The 16,040-nt window shown below is 36.3% G+C and overlaps 1 pseudogene; it reads right to left on the bottom strand.

The window, feature by feature from the left end:
• Positions 1 to 251: 251 nt before the first annotated feature.
• LOC117333182 overlaps positions 252 to 16,040 on the bottom strand; it is a 48,533-nt pseudogene continuing 32,744 nt past the window's right edge.

Here is a 16,040-nt window from a genome sequence, read left to right as displayed (position 1 = left end):
TTAGTGTCTTGACACCATATTGGAAGGCAAAATACTTTTAATATCGTCCTTAAATATTGATACGCATCTGTGCTTATCATGTACAGTCATGATCTATCAGTCTATGAATATCTATACAAAGTATTACAAATACGGATAAGGGCATATTCACACTGACATCAGAGAAATGTACTTCAGCAACTTGTCAACTTCATCTATGAGGACTATGACACACCCGTTTGACACGGCTAATAAACAATTAAGCATTCATCTCCCTCCGATGGTGTTTAATGATGTTTTTAGTCATGACAAATAAATCCTCTCGATTTGACTGCTTCAATATGTTTCCAGTCCAAAAGGTAAGTCGTCATTTGTCCTTTTCCCTGGAAGGAGAAAATAATACCGGATATAATCTGCTTAAAATACAGCCCATTAATATACACTACACACTGACGGTGACTGGTAAGGAGTCGTGATCACGTGACTTTTCAACCAACCAATAAAATCCTAACTGGGAAAGAGACGCATTTTGATTGGCTGAAAAAAACAACCCATTTCCAATACCTGCACAATTCCGATCTGCATAACGTCGTAAATAATGATGATTGGTATCAGATTAACGGAATACTAAAAGTGGCAATATTATATAAGTAGTCAATCGAAATGCAAACACGTATATGTTAGTTTGTGTTATCTGCTCTCTAAGACATGATAGGAATTATGAGTTGTCCCCTCTTTATATCCGAAAAACGCCATTCAATACACCAAGTAGCTATTAACATTAACATAGGATCTAGCTGGAATAGAGTTGTAAATATTGTAGATAGATAATTTACTGTATTGATGTCATGCTGCATTTTGGCAAACCGTAACAGCCATGAAGATGAACAAGGTCGTGATTTTGTACATTAATCCGCCAAAACATATTATTCTAGCGAAATCAGTCTGGAATAGTTTATATTACTACTCCCTGTTTATGTGCTTGTTATTTTCGTGCTTACCAAACATAATTAATGTCAATTATACTATATTGTCAATGATCAAGAATCCCTTTATTTACATTTAGCTGTCGGTCGAAGAAAAACGTTATCAATTGTAATAGAAAAGTCATCGATTGATAACATTTTTCTCTGGCGTATGCCGTTTTCCCACATATTTGGACACTATTCATTCAAATATGTATCGAACTATATGCATGTAGAAAAATAACAACCTTGCTACTATCACAGCGCGGTTTACATGATTAGTGTTTACTTTGTTTCACAGTGCCATGTAGATCATTAAAATTATCATTATTTTATTTAATTTCACAGTGCGGTGGAGATAATTAATGTTTATTTGTTTTGACAGCGTTGTGTTGATGATTAAAATCTAACGAAGTTATAAAATGATATCAATAGTTTACGTATATGTACAGCCTGGTGTAACTAATAACTATTTACAGAAGTCCTTTATACCTTACCTTCACCTCCACCTGGCCACGTTGTGTAAGCACCATTGACGGATCCCGCATCAGCAATATCGCTGTGGTGTCGCTGACTTGGATTGAACAAGCTAAATATATAAACAAATATTTGTTTTTCTTTTTGTTAAATGCATATTTAAAATCTATGTACAATATCGTTCTTACGTTGGTTTATTATCTCTGCCAACTTGATCAAAGAAAGAAATTGCATTTAAATTGAAATACCTATAAGAATTATAAAAGGACACATTGGACATTGACATTTCATTTTACGAATGTAACAGGAACAAACAATAATATATTGCATTGGAATATTTTTGTTTCTGTATCGAGGTCTTTATGAAACGCAGTACCAGAAAATATAGAATAGTAGGCATCCTCTTAAATGTATCGACCGTTACTATCGTCTGTTTCAGTGATCGTCCGTTACTATTATCGTCTGTTTTAGTGATCGTCCGTTACTATTATCGTGTTTCAGTGATCGTCCGTTACTATTATCGTGTGTTTCATGATCGTCCGTTACTACTATCGCCTGTTTTAATGATCGTCCGTTACAACTATCGTCTGTTTCAGTGATCGTCCGTTACAACTATCGTCTGTTTCAGTGATCGTCCGTTACTATTATCGTCTGTTTCAGTGATCTTCCGTTACTATTATCGTCTGTTTCAGTGATCTTCCGTTACAACTATCGTCTGTTTCAATGATCGTCCGTTACAACTATCGTCTGTTTCAGTGATCGTCCGTTACAACTATCGTCTGTTTCAGTGATCGTCCGTTACTATTATCGTCTGTTTCAGTGATCGTCCGTTACAACTATCATCTGTTTCAGTGATCGTCCGTTACAACTATCGTCTGTTTCAGTGATCGTCCGTTACTATTATCGTCTGTTTCAGTGATCGTCCGTTACAACTATCGTCTGTTTCAGTGATCGTCCGTTACTATTATCGTCTGTTTCAATGATCGTCCGTTACTATTATCATCTGTTTCAGTGATCGTCCGTTACTACCATCGTCTGTATCATTGTGCGTCCGTTACTATTATTGTCTGTATATCGGAGCGTCCGTTACAACTATCGTATGTATCGTTAAGCGTCCGTTACAACTATCGCCTGCATCGTTGAGTGTTCTTTGCAATTATCGTCTGTATCATTGAGAGTCCATTACTACTATCGTCTGTATCGTGGGGAGTCTATTACAGTGTTGAGAATCCGTTACAACTATCGTCTGTATCGTGGATAGTCCGTTACATTGTTGAGAGTCAGTTACAACTATCGTCTGTATTATTGAGAGTCCGTTACAATTATCTCTGTATCGTGGAGAATCTGTTACAATGTTGAGAGTCCGTTACAATTATCGTCTTTATCGTGAATAGTCCGTTACGATGTTGAGAGTCCTTTACAACTACCGTCTGTATGATTGAGAGTCCGTTACAACTATCGTCTGTATCATTGAGAGTCCGTTACAATTATAGTCTGCATGATTGAGAGTCCGTTACAACTATCGTCGGTATCATTGAGAGTCCGTTACAACTATCGTCTGTATCATTGAGAGTCCGTTACAAATATCGTCTGTATCGTTGAGCGTCCATTACAACTACAGTTTGCTTCATGGATATTTTATTACAACTATCGTTTATTTTCGATTATAGCCAAGGATGTCTTATTATACCACCAGAGAGGTTATTTAAAATATGTGTGAAGATTATGACATTATGTGTCGTGTCAGGAAATGTCGATCATTGGGTACACAAATTATGTGTCGTGTCAGGAAATGTCGATCATTAGGTATAAACATTGTGTCGGGTCTAGAAATATCGATCATTGGGTATATACATCATGTGTCATCTCTAGAAATATCGATCATTGGGTATATACATTATGTGTCATCTCTAGAAATGTCGACCATTTGGTATAAACGTTATGTGTCATCTCTAGAAATGTCGATCATTGGATATAAACATTATGTGTCGTGTCAAGAAATGTCGATCATTCCAACATCGAATGGTCGTTGCACGTAAATAAAATAGATTCATGCTCATGTAATGATGGCACAAATAACTTGGTTTGTATTTATTGTCTCGAAACTTAGTAGTCAGCTTATATGAAATGATTCACTTTATTTAAAGATGTTAATATTCTTTAATAACGGGTCATAATTGATAATTTCTAGTACTGGAATGTTCAGATCAAAACTACCGACCTTCAGCTGTACTCTCCATCCTAGACGCTGTGTTTACCGTGTCGCCAAACAGACAATATCGGGGCATCTTTTGGCCGATAACACCAGCTACACAGGATCCTACATACAAACATATCTTGCTATAGATCTATAATATATAAAGTTCCACTTTATTGACATCCCCATTGCCCTACTAACGGGTCCAGTAACAATACATTCATAAAAGAAAAAAATAACAGGATTGATGGATGTATTCTGCGGAAATGCAATTCTTTTCAACATCATACCCAAGAATAAAAACTTTCTATAAAGATCCATCGCTAAGATATGTTTGCTTAAATTCTGATAGTTTAGAGACTTCGTTAATAAAAATAAATACATTAGTGTACTTTAGCACAAAATTCATGTTCATTTCTGTCCGCTATTTATTGATCTGTTTTTCAGTAAAGATAAAATTGATACGTGTGAGTAGATATGTCTTCTGATATTAGATGTCGAACGACATTATTGAGTTTTAAAGTACATTAAATTGTGTCCAATCTCGGATCGTAATCTTCTGTACGTTTCCTATGTCCAACAATATGTCTAGCACTCCGATAATAACAAACAAATACTTATTAATGAGTTGTGATGAAGTTTACCGAGGAAGTCACCCGAAGATTTGTACATGATACACAGCTATTTATGATATATATGTTACCTGAGTGGATGCCTACTCGGAGTTGGAGGTTCATGTCCGGTCTGTGTCTGATCACGAAGGAGTCCGACAGTCTCATTATAGATACAGACAGCTTAGCCATCTCATTGAAATGGTACGTGTTTCTCTGTGGCAGTCCGGACACGCACATATAGGCGTCACCTATCGTCTCCACCTTTTTATAAGAAATTAACGGCTATGTCTTTATTAATGTTAATCGTACATTTGATGTATATTTTTATTTTGTTAATTATAATTCATTAATTCGCCAGTATATAAATTGGCATCAATATATATGATCAATATGAATATAACAATTTAAGATATAAGGTTATTTCCAAATTACAAATTCATTTAAATTACTCTTCTCTCCATCGCGGGTAGATAGGTAAAGATGTATTTGTCCAGTATGCAACTCAATTGTTAAACATATTAATAAGTGAATTTCCAAAAAGTGAAAAATGTAAATAATGTAAGGAGGTGTTGCTGTAAAATGTTACCTTATAAACATCAAACTCGTCAATGGTGTCATCGAATGCGGAATACAATTCGTTTAACATTTGAACTATCTGCAATAAGTAATGATTACAATAAAAACATTGAGAGTATATTTAATGAAGTATCACCTGCCTCATACTGTCCCCGAAAATTCTGTACCTTTTGTAAAACCGCAATCATTAGTGTCACAATGGATACTAACAATATGTACTCGTAACAATTAACACTAACAATGTGTACCCATAACCATGAACACTAACAATATGTGACCGTAATCATGGACACTAACAATAAGTACCCGTAACCATGGACACTAACAATAAGTACCCGTAACCATGGACACTAACAATATGTACCCGTAACCATGGACACTAACAATATGTACCCGTAACCATGGACACTAACAATATGTACCCATAACCATGGACACTAACAATATGTACTCGTAACAATTAACATTATCAATGTGTACCCGTAACCATGGACACTAACAATATGTACCCATAACCATGAACACTAACAATGTTCCTATAACCATGAACACTAACAATTTGTTCCCGTAACCATGAACACTAACAATATGTACCCATAACCATGAACCCTAACAATATGTCCCCATAACCATGAACACTAACAACATGTACCCATAACCATGGACACTAACAATATGTACCCATAACCATGAACACTAACAATATGTTCCCATAATCATGAACGCTAACAATATGTACCCGTAACAATTAACACTATCAATGTGTACCCATAACCATGAACACTAACAATATGTTCCCATAACCATGGACACTAACAATATGTGCCCGTAACAATTAACACTAATAATATGTTCCCATAACCATGAACACTAACAATATGTGCCCGTAGCCGTGGACACTAACAATATATATCCGTAGACATCAACTTGAAATTTGAACATTTTCAATATCTGTCTAAGTTGATATTAAATCTAAGTATTGCAAAGACATTGTTATTAAATTGATTGTTTTATCGTTTCAGCTATAATTTTGAAGAAAAAAAATATCAAAAAGGCAAGGTTTCATTAATTGATTAATAGATATAAAACACATATCGGATATACTTAAGGAAGATATGGTCAAATTTACCTCCATGGGAGAAGATTCCGCTGACAGAGAGGTAAAATGTACAATGTCGGAGAACATAATGGTAACGGATTCAAACAATTCCGGCTCCACCGTGCCTGTTAACTGGATCTGGTTTGCTATGGATCTGAAGCACACGTGATTAATATTGTATATCCGTTAATGCCGACTTTCTGTTGGTCGACCAAGGAAATATGTCTATTTCTAAGCACCATTCCTATATACTCTATATTTCTCGAGGTAAAATTAAAACATGATTCCCAACAGTACATAATGTAACTCAAACCTAGCATCCGTTACTATACTTCATTTCCTTTTTAACATTATCAATCAAAACTAATCAGATACACATCAAATCAGCCAAGTCGAATAGGTATTGATATCCGCTGTATTTTAAAATTGAAATGTGTCTTGTGATATGATCATCAGTATGTCAGGCTTACATGATTACATTACAAAGAGAAAAAACAGAACTAAAATAATATTAAAGTTATTCCAGAAGTTTATATGTACGAATGCTTTGCATGCTTGGGTGTGGCATGTGTCACACTCATGACAATATAGTATCGTTTGGGAACTCGTCTGATCTTTGCAACGAGATGGACGAGCTGACGGATAAACTTACATTTGATTTAGGGAAATTTAGGTTTACACAACATAGCTGTTGTAAATTTATCAAATAACGATGACTTACCTTGGTAGTAGTTGATAAAGAAGATTTTCGGCCTTCTGTTTTTCATGTAGATATTGTTCAGTTCGCTGACCAACGATTTCTTCTAAATTGTTCGCGTACTGCTCCATTCTCTTAAGTAGGTTATCGAAAAAGTTGTCTTGCTTGAATCTGTAAAAACCAAACTGAATTATTCACAAATGTACTTTTTTAGCAATTCCTATAATTGTGTCTATCATAGGTCATTGTGCGACCTGATTTTATTGTCCTTCTTCCGGCAATTTCTTATTTTGAATATAAGCCTTAAATTTAAAACTGTTTAGATTATAATTCGATACCTACTTATTTTGAGTGATTTCGTTGAGTCTCTTAACAACATCTTTAAGTAAAGTCCGATCCTCGGGTAAGTTCAGTCCAACACCCCTTGATCAATGTGATAAGTTCTACTGGACACGTATTGACTTCAAACGTCGGTCTGAAGAGCTCCATCACCTTGTTGTTAACCACAGAATCGATGATGTCTTCAATATATAAAATAAAACAAATTGTACTGGAGACAACATCTTTACACCACTTCAACAAAGTACATTTATCTGGCTGGTATATTGTTTTGGGTACTCCTTAACTTTGCGAAATATCGTCCATGTATAATAGGTTAATATAGGTTAATCCATAGTTATATAACCAAAAACTGAGTTTTTTTTTATTTTACTTCGAAAATGTTGTTGTTTTCTTATTTCCTTAACGGATGCGAGTGATCTGTTACTAACAGGGGTTTTTAACGATTGAATAATGAACTTCGAATTCTGGGACCTTGGGAGATACACATTGATAATTACATAGGAGTTATAGATACAATACATATGACGACGGTTAAGTGAGCCCCATTATTTTTTTCCTCGGGAATCAAACAGACATATCTATATGTAAAGAAACTATGCACAGTTGAATTAATCTTTTTAATATCAATATGATATATTTACAACTCTTCCTTCTTCAGCTTAGTATTTATTGCGTTAAAATTAGGGTAAAGCAGTGAAAAAAGGCTCATCGGATTAATAACCGCGGAAATCGGTAACATAATCATGTCGTCGTCTCTTTGTGACGTTACCGGAACGTCAACTAGACGGCAGAATTTTCAAAGGACTGATCTACGCAATTTAAGCGTTTTGTCCTGTTACCCGATGACCTCTGTAAAAAATATAATGTCAAATGAGTGCTTTGTCAAAAACTAAAATGAAGATCGCGGAAATAAGTGGATATTTAACTTCTTTACGAGGTAAGCTTACAACAAATGACTGAAGCGTACAGTTCCTATAGAACAATCGACCACGTCACTACTATATCGGTGCCAATAACCGCTATGCTTGACAATCATAGTTGATGCGAAACGGGAATTGTGGTTTGTGAATATCTTAATGAATTGTAAATGCAAGTTGAGTTGTTTCTTATAATTTTGTTAACAATACTGGTGTCTTTACGTAGATTCATTGGAACTATATCTTAGCAACCACGACAGCTGTAGTTACCAACGTTGCAACACATCATGACTTTTATTTTCTTCGTACGGTATTTAAACGATTTGTTTGATGTAAATATATGCATTGAACGGTGTTTTTATTGCGTTTACGGTGGTATGAACGCAATGGGATACAGAAAAATTCAATATAACGCGATATATAGAATATGTCTGTACCCATTGCAATAAAAACGCGGTTCAATCCCAATATGAACTAAAGAAATATGTCTTTGTTTTAATCATTTCAATATAACAATGATGTTCAATAGTATAAGCAATATAATATCTATAGCTATTAATAACTCATTATAACTTCATGTTTTACATACCGCTATATCACTGCAATATAGCCGTCTCAAAGTGATTTACTTAAGCATTGAACTGCTTTCATTTGGAAGTTATGGGCTGATGAATGCCAACTGGACAAAGGCAAATCTAATGAAGCGCGCTAGCGCTTCATGTTGAATTTGCTTTATTCAGTTGACATTCATCAGCCCATAACTTCAAAATGAAAGCAGTTCAATGCTTATATTTACATTTGACAACGATTTTTAAAGACTATATCCGGGAATTTTACTCCTACGATGAATGAACAAAGTATTATCGTCAAAGACGGAACAGCCTTTTCAACAGCCATCTTTCGTTATCACCGACGTAACAATTATGACGTCACTATAGTAATGACGTCATAATAAAGGTTTGGAAGTTATGGACTCGTAACCTTCAAGTGAGCTTGGTAATGTTATATAGTGGGGCTGCAGTGTAAATGTAAATATAAATTACTATCCGTGGTTATTTGGCCTTTAGTAACCAGCCATGGTCTTTCTCGACTCCCTAGGGAGGTTACAGCCGGAGCTGCCATTTCAGCTCTTGCAACTTACACACGACACTTATTGCACCGACCTACCACGTACTTATCTAAAGATGGGTCGGCTGGAACACAACGGAGTAAAGTATCTTGTTCAAGGATACAACACAGGCCGTGCTGGGACTCACACTAGCGACCCTACGGTTACGTAGCAATGCGTCCTACCACTAAACCACCGTGCCTCCAATGCCGAGTCATTATCAATTTATTCCATGTATATTTGATACCTGTATATCTTGTCTTATGTTAAACATTAACTGTTCCATGCCGACAGCATTTACTAAAAAAAGATGCCCTCACTTTCCGGGGTGACTCCCACTGTTTCAACACCGAATGGTCCATTACGCTGTAGAATTTCGTGCAGCATGATGCCAAGGGAATAGACGTCTCCTTGTTGACCCATCGACGAAGAACGTGGTCCTTGATATTTAAGGATTTCTGGAGAGGTCCACAGCAAATCTAGATATAAAAGATTATCACACAAAATTATAGATATCACAAAACACCGCGATATAGCATGTTGTAATGGTTAGGTTCCTTTTTTATCGACAACCCCTCCAATCCGCAAATGTCTTGGCCACAAACTCACAATCAACGATATCAAATCGACATCCTTATAAAGAAAATATCGATGTCTCAGAGATGAACAGTCCGATATCTACTGAATGCACTTGCGGAACATCCACCTACCTGCAAAATTCGTGTTTCCACGCGATGGACACCCGTGCACATGTAGAAACGACTAATACACGTAAAGCTCAGGATGAGCTTGTATATATTTAGGACATCAATTAACATAAGTAATACACTTAACTACCTCTTGCACATGTTTGCTTTAAGTTGATCCAACGACGTGGTCCAATATCAGTTAGCTTCAGGACAAAGCGACCATCCACAATACAGTTGGAGCTCTTAAGGTTCCCGTGATACTTCATGCCGCTGTGGAAAATGTACTCAAGTCCCTTGAATGATATGATTAGTAAGCTTCGTGAACAAACAACGCTTTCTTCATTGAATAACCCAATCAAAAAAATGTTCTACTCTTTGTCGATATCAGACTTTTTTGGATATTACAAACCATTTTCTTCGGGTGGTGAGGATGAACTTCCATTTACTAGTAAGTGGTACTGTAACTAGTATAATAAGCAGGGCAAACTAGGATGACACACAAACATTTAAAGGAAGAAAATGTACTAGATCGGAATGTCGACAATCTCGGTCCTGGATTAATTATACGACATGATGGTATTGACTGGAACACTTCCAATTTAGTTTACAGTGAGCAGCCTTTTCCAGCGGAGGTGAACGAAGCCATCTGGATACACCGATTCTAATTTGAGGCCAGGAGATGCACAAACTTTCGTACTTCTTTCCCTAAGATGTAACGTAGTCGACACATACACTAATTACCATAACAGCGTGTAGGTTATAGCTGTGAATATTAGATATATTGTTGGAAATGATTAATTTCATGTTTTGGTATCTCCCCTGACTAAAAAAGTAATTAGTATACTGTACTAGATACTGTAAGGGTCTCTCATGGGCTAGATTTCAATTCTGTTTCGCTATACGAATTATCTGTCTTCCCCATGGTAGACCCGATACTCCATAAATTAATCCTGCTCATTCCTCTTCCTGTTATATTTTCACTTCTTCCTAAGTTTTCTTTTCTTTCTAGTGAGTCTAAATTGTCAGGAATTCTACATTTTAATATGTCCTTTTCGTATCACCGTTCTGATATTCTCAGTGCTTTGTTACTCTTTAGTATGATATCAACAGATCTTTTCCATTTTGTTGTGCTGTTGTTGGTTTCTAGGAACAATTAATTTGTTTTCTCATTGTTTTCTTTCCCGTGTCTTCGAAAATATTCTATCTGTGTCCGACCCCCGTGTTGCGTGGGTTTCAATTTCTTGTAAATGTGACAAGTGTTCTGTTAGCTTTCCTCGCCAACAATTTTAACTTGGGATTCCCTGTACTTTTAATTTACCAAACGATAGAGATTCTAAAACCTGTATCATTTCTTTATATCATTCTATTTTTCTGTCAACAAGGAAACTCTACTAGCTCACTAACCTGCATCTCGACGTATCAATCTTTATATGATCTCAAAAAACTGCATCGTTATATTGTTCGCGTCAATGTTTGACGGTGGGAAAACTACGTCACAAACGTTACTGAGAGAGCAACAACATGGCGGATGCACCTCTCGCTTCTCGATAAGTCTGTCTTACTTTTTACTTTTATCCCACGACTTCCCATTTATCAATATGGTCGAAAGTACAAATGATACAACCAAGATTCTTTGACTGGCAACGGATTATTTACAGAATATGTGGTTGCTTCAAACATTCAAAGACTATCCTCCTTTGACTTTGACGGAGTTTACGATCACGTAAAGTTGTAGCAATAATCCACACAGAAACATGATTAATAACATTTGCCGTTTTCAAACAAAAATGTTGATGTACTAGTAAATAAGGGAATCGTGTTTAAATGAACACGTTTTTAACATTATTCGATCTTGATATTTCATCTAAGCTTTAATTGTCGGGTAACACAACGTTCTAACGAAGACACCGTCAAAGTTACAATGATACGAAGATGGTCTTTGAATGTTTGAAACTACCACATATTCTGAGAATTATCCGTTACCAGTCAAAGAATCCTGGATGCATCATGTGTACTTTCCACCATATCGATAAATGGGAAGTCGTGAGTTAAGAGTAAAAAGTAAGACAGACATACCGGGAGGCGAGAGATGCATCCGCCATGTTGTTGTTCTCTTAGTAACGTTTGTGACGCAGTTTCCCCATCATGATGTAGTCCAAGAGACATTAAAAATAGATGCTTAACGTTGTAGTTCCCTACTAAATACTACGTGTGAAAGTATGTTTATAGATATTTAATATGAAGATATGTGTTTAATATCATACATACCCTTAACACATCCCATATCAAACAGTATTTGAAATCCCAGTCCAGATGAATGTCTTCATTTTCAAGGATATCCTGAATGAATACGACAAAGATTAAATAAAAATTTGTTTGAATTTTGAAGTAAAAATCACAAAAGAAAGTTAGATATCTTGGACATGTCCCTTTATGAATCATATAAAACATTTAGGACGTAGAAACATAGCTATAACACAGATGGGGAGGGGTAAGGATGAGGTCACGTAGAAATATAACTATAATTATAGCGGTTTGGGAGGGTAAGGAGTGGTTCATGTAGAAATATAACTATAATAACAGGGGTTGGGGAGGGGGTAAGGATTGGCTCACGTAGAAGCAAAACTATGATAACGAGGGTTGGGAAGGGGGTAAGGAAGGGGTCACGTAGAAACATAACTATGATAACAGGGGTTGGGGAGGGGGTAAGGATGGGGTAACGTAGAAGCAAAACTATGATAACGAGGGTTGGGAAGGGGGTAAGGAAGGGGTCACGTAGAAACATAACTATGATAACAGGGGTTGGGGAGGGGGTAAGGATGGGGTCATGTAGAAATATAACTATGATAACAGGGGTTGGGGAGGGGGTAAGGATGGGGTCACATAGAAATATAACTATAATAACAGGGGTTGGGGAGGGGGTAAGGATGGGGTCACGTAGACATATAACTATGATAACAGGGGTTGGGGAGGGGGTAAGGATTGGTTCATGTAGAAACATAACTATGATAACAGGGGTTGGGGAGGGGGTAAGGATGGGGTCACGTAGAAATATAACTATAATAACAGGGGTTGGGGAGGGGGTAAGGATGGGGTCACGTAGACATATAACTATAATAACAGGGGTTGGGGAGGGGGTAAGGATGGGGTCACGTAGACATATAACTATAATAACAAGGGTTGGGAAGGGGGTAAGGATGGGGTCACGTAGACATATAACTATAATAACAAGGGTTGGGGAGGGGGGTAAGGATGGGGTCACGTAGAAATATAACTATAATAACAAGGGTTGGGGAGGGGTAAGGATGGGGTCACGTAGACATATAACTATAATAACAGGGGTTGGGGAGGGGGTAATGATGGGGTCACGTAGAAATATAACTATAATTACCAGGGTTGGGGAGGGGGTAAGGATGGGGTCACGTAGAAATATAACTATGATAACAAGGGTTGGGGAGGGGGTAAGGATGGGGTCACGTAGACATATAACTATGATAACAAGGGTTGGGGAGGGGTAAGGATGGGGTCACGTAGAAATATAACTATAATAACAGGGTTGGGGAGGGGGTAAGGATGGGGTCACGTAGAAATATAACTATGATAACGAGGGTTGGGGAGGGGGTAAGGATGGGGTCACATAGAAATATAACTATAATAACAGGGGTTGGGGAGGGGGTAAGGATGGGGTCACATAGAAATATAACTATAATTACAGGGGTTGGGGAGGGGGTAAGGATGGGGTCAAACTTACCATTAAACTTCCTTTTGACGCAAACTCCGTGATGATATACAAATAAACAGGATCAATACAAAATCCGAGTACTTTGGCCACGTTCCTGTGATCTAGCTCCCGTAACTAAAACAAGTTGTTTAATCATTTATGCTGATTTAATCTGGTCATTTAATAGATATGTTTCAAGGCTTTACAAAAGACATCACATACAAATATATATATTCATCTTAATAAGCAGACCTAACACATATTTTATTACATTTTTAAAGATTTTCTTGTGCTCGAGTGACCAAATATTGATTTTCCCGTCCTCCGTAGCGTGTTCATGTGTATTTTACATAGATATGGACGATATAAAGCAAATGAAATCAAGATATTTACCAAAATGTCTTGTAATGATAAAATTCAATAACCACATCAAACGAAGAATAAGATTAGGTGGATTTTATTTGTACAAACCTTCTGGAATTCTTTGACATCCGCCTTGACGTCGGGAAAGACATTATCGTAAGTTTTAATCAAAACCGTCGATCCCTTTAGGAAACCAATAAAACATGATATACACTAATATACGATTACACAAGGCCAACACGTGTGCTATATATGTTATCAGTGACCTGAGGACTATTTGACCGCGCCAACTGACTATTGTTTATAGGGAGATCATATCATCCTGACTTTTATAATTATTTCCACCGTTATCGCTACCTAATACTGATTAAATTCTGCCAGTTGCTTGCTTTTAAAAAGTAAGCAATTCTTGAGGACAACTCATCGATAGCGTTTAACTTTCTTAATATTGCATTAATAAACACCGAGAAGAAAAAGTGATCAAAACTGTGTTACAAACCACGCAGCCTGTGATACTAGTAGGGATACTTTAAAGTGTACCAAGATAAAATTCACCTGCACTTTCTAATAATTATATTTTGTCTTCATGCTAACTGATGTATTTGCTTCTAGAAACCGGAATAAAATGTTACTTTTGGCTTACTAATATTCAGGACGCTGTACAATCAACACAACACTATAATAAGATCAAGCTCTATTTAACGTTGATGACAAATGCCAATCGGGGACGAGGTCACATCTGATAAAAGAAATTAGTAAGCTAGAACATATAAGCTAATACACACAACAATTATCGGGACATTATAATTAAAAAGTGTCGCTTTAACAAGGGATATAAAGCAATGATCTTACATAATAATTAAAGAGTGTCTCGTTAACACGTGATATAAAGTAGTGATCTTACCTTGTACTCCCCTGTTTTGGCTTTGCGTCTTCTGCTTACTGCTGTTTCGGTATCCCCTCTTACTGATAACTGTTATATATATATATATATATATATACTATAACATTTATACATAGAGCCCGGTATATGCTGTATCGTTATCCCCTCTCACTGGTAATCGTTATATATATATATATATAAGCTATAAAATCCATGGAGCCCGGTATATACTGTTTCGTTATCCCCTCTCACTGATAACCGTTATATGTAACATTTATACATAGAGCCCGGTATATGCTGTATCGTTATCCACTCTCACTGATAACCGTTATATATATACATATTAACATTCATACATAGAGCCCGGTATATGCTGTATCGTTATCCCCTCTCACTGATAACTGTTAAATATATATACTATAACATTTATACATAGAGCCCGGTATATGCTGTTTCGTTATCCCCTCTCACTGATAACCGTTATATATAACATTTATCCATAGAGCCCGGTATATGCTGTATCGTTATCCCCTCTCACTGATAACCGTTATATATATATACTATAACAATTATACATATAGCCCGGTATATGCTGTATCGTTATCCCCTCTCACTGATAACCGTTATATATATATACTATAACAATTATACATAGAGCCAGGTATATGCTGTTTCGTTATCCCCTCTCACTGATAACCGTTATATATATATACTATAACATTTATACATAGAGCCAGGTATATGCTGTATCGTTATCCCCCCTCACTGATAACCGTTATATATATATACTATAACATTTATACATAGAGCCAGGTATATGCTGTATCGTTATCCCCTCTCACTGATAACCGTTATATATATATACTATAACATTTATACATAGAGCCCGGTATATGCTGTATCGTTATCCCCTCTCACTGATAACCGTTATATATATATACTGTACTATAACATTTATCCATAGAGCCCGGTATATGTACTGTAAACGTACGAGTTTCAACGTACTCAAATTGTAGTGCATAACCGAATTTTGTGCCATGCTGAATTAGCGCACTAAGAATATTTGTCATTGAAAAAACAAATTAAAAAATTGCTCTTCAGGTGCAAAGTAACATTTCAAGTTTTAGAATGGTAAAATCGGCAGCGTATGGTGCATATTTAAAGGATATATATATAATCATGAATCATTAAATTCCAATTATTCAATATAATTTATCAAATAAAAATGCGGTTCATGCTACTTGGAACAACATCTTCCGGCAAAACATATTATATGATGACAATTTTATAACAGTATTAATGTCTGTAATCAAAATGAAGCTTTGAAATTACTGCATGATAATGCATAAAAGATGAATCACAAATACAACAAGGAAAGTAAGACATGGTAACTGGCGCGAATCAGGGTTAATG

This window comes from Pecten maximus, chromosome 8, assembly GCF_902652985.1.
Source record: "Pecten maximus chromosome 8, xPecMax1.1, whole genome shotgun sequence".
Classification (NCBI taxonomy): Eukaryota; Metazoa; Mollusca; class Bivalvia; order Pectinida; family Pectinidae; genus Pecten; species Pecten maximus.
The sequence above is the reverse complement of the archived record's forward strand: the minus strand, read 5'-3'. Positions and strand labels throughout refer to the sequence as shown.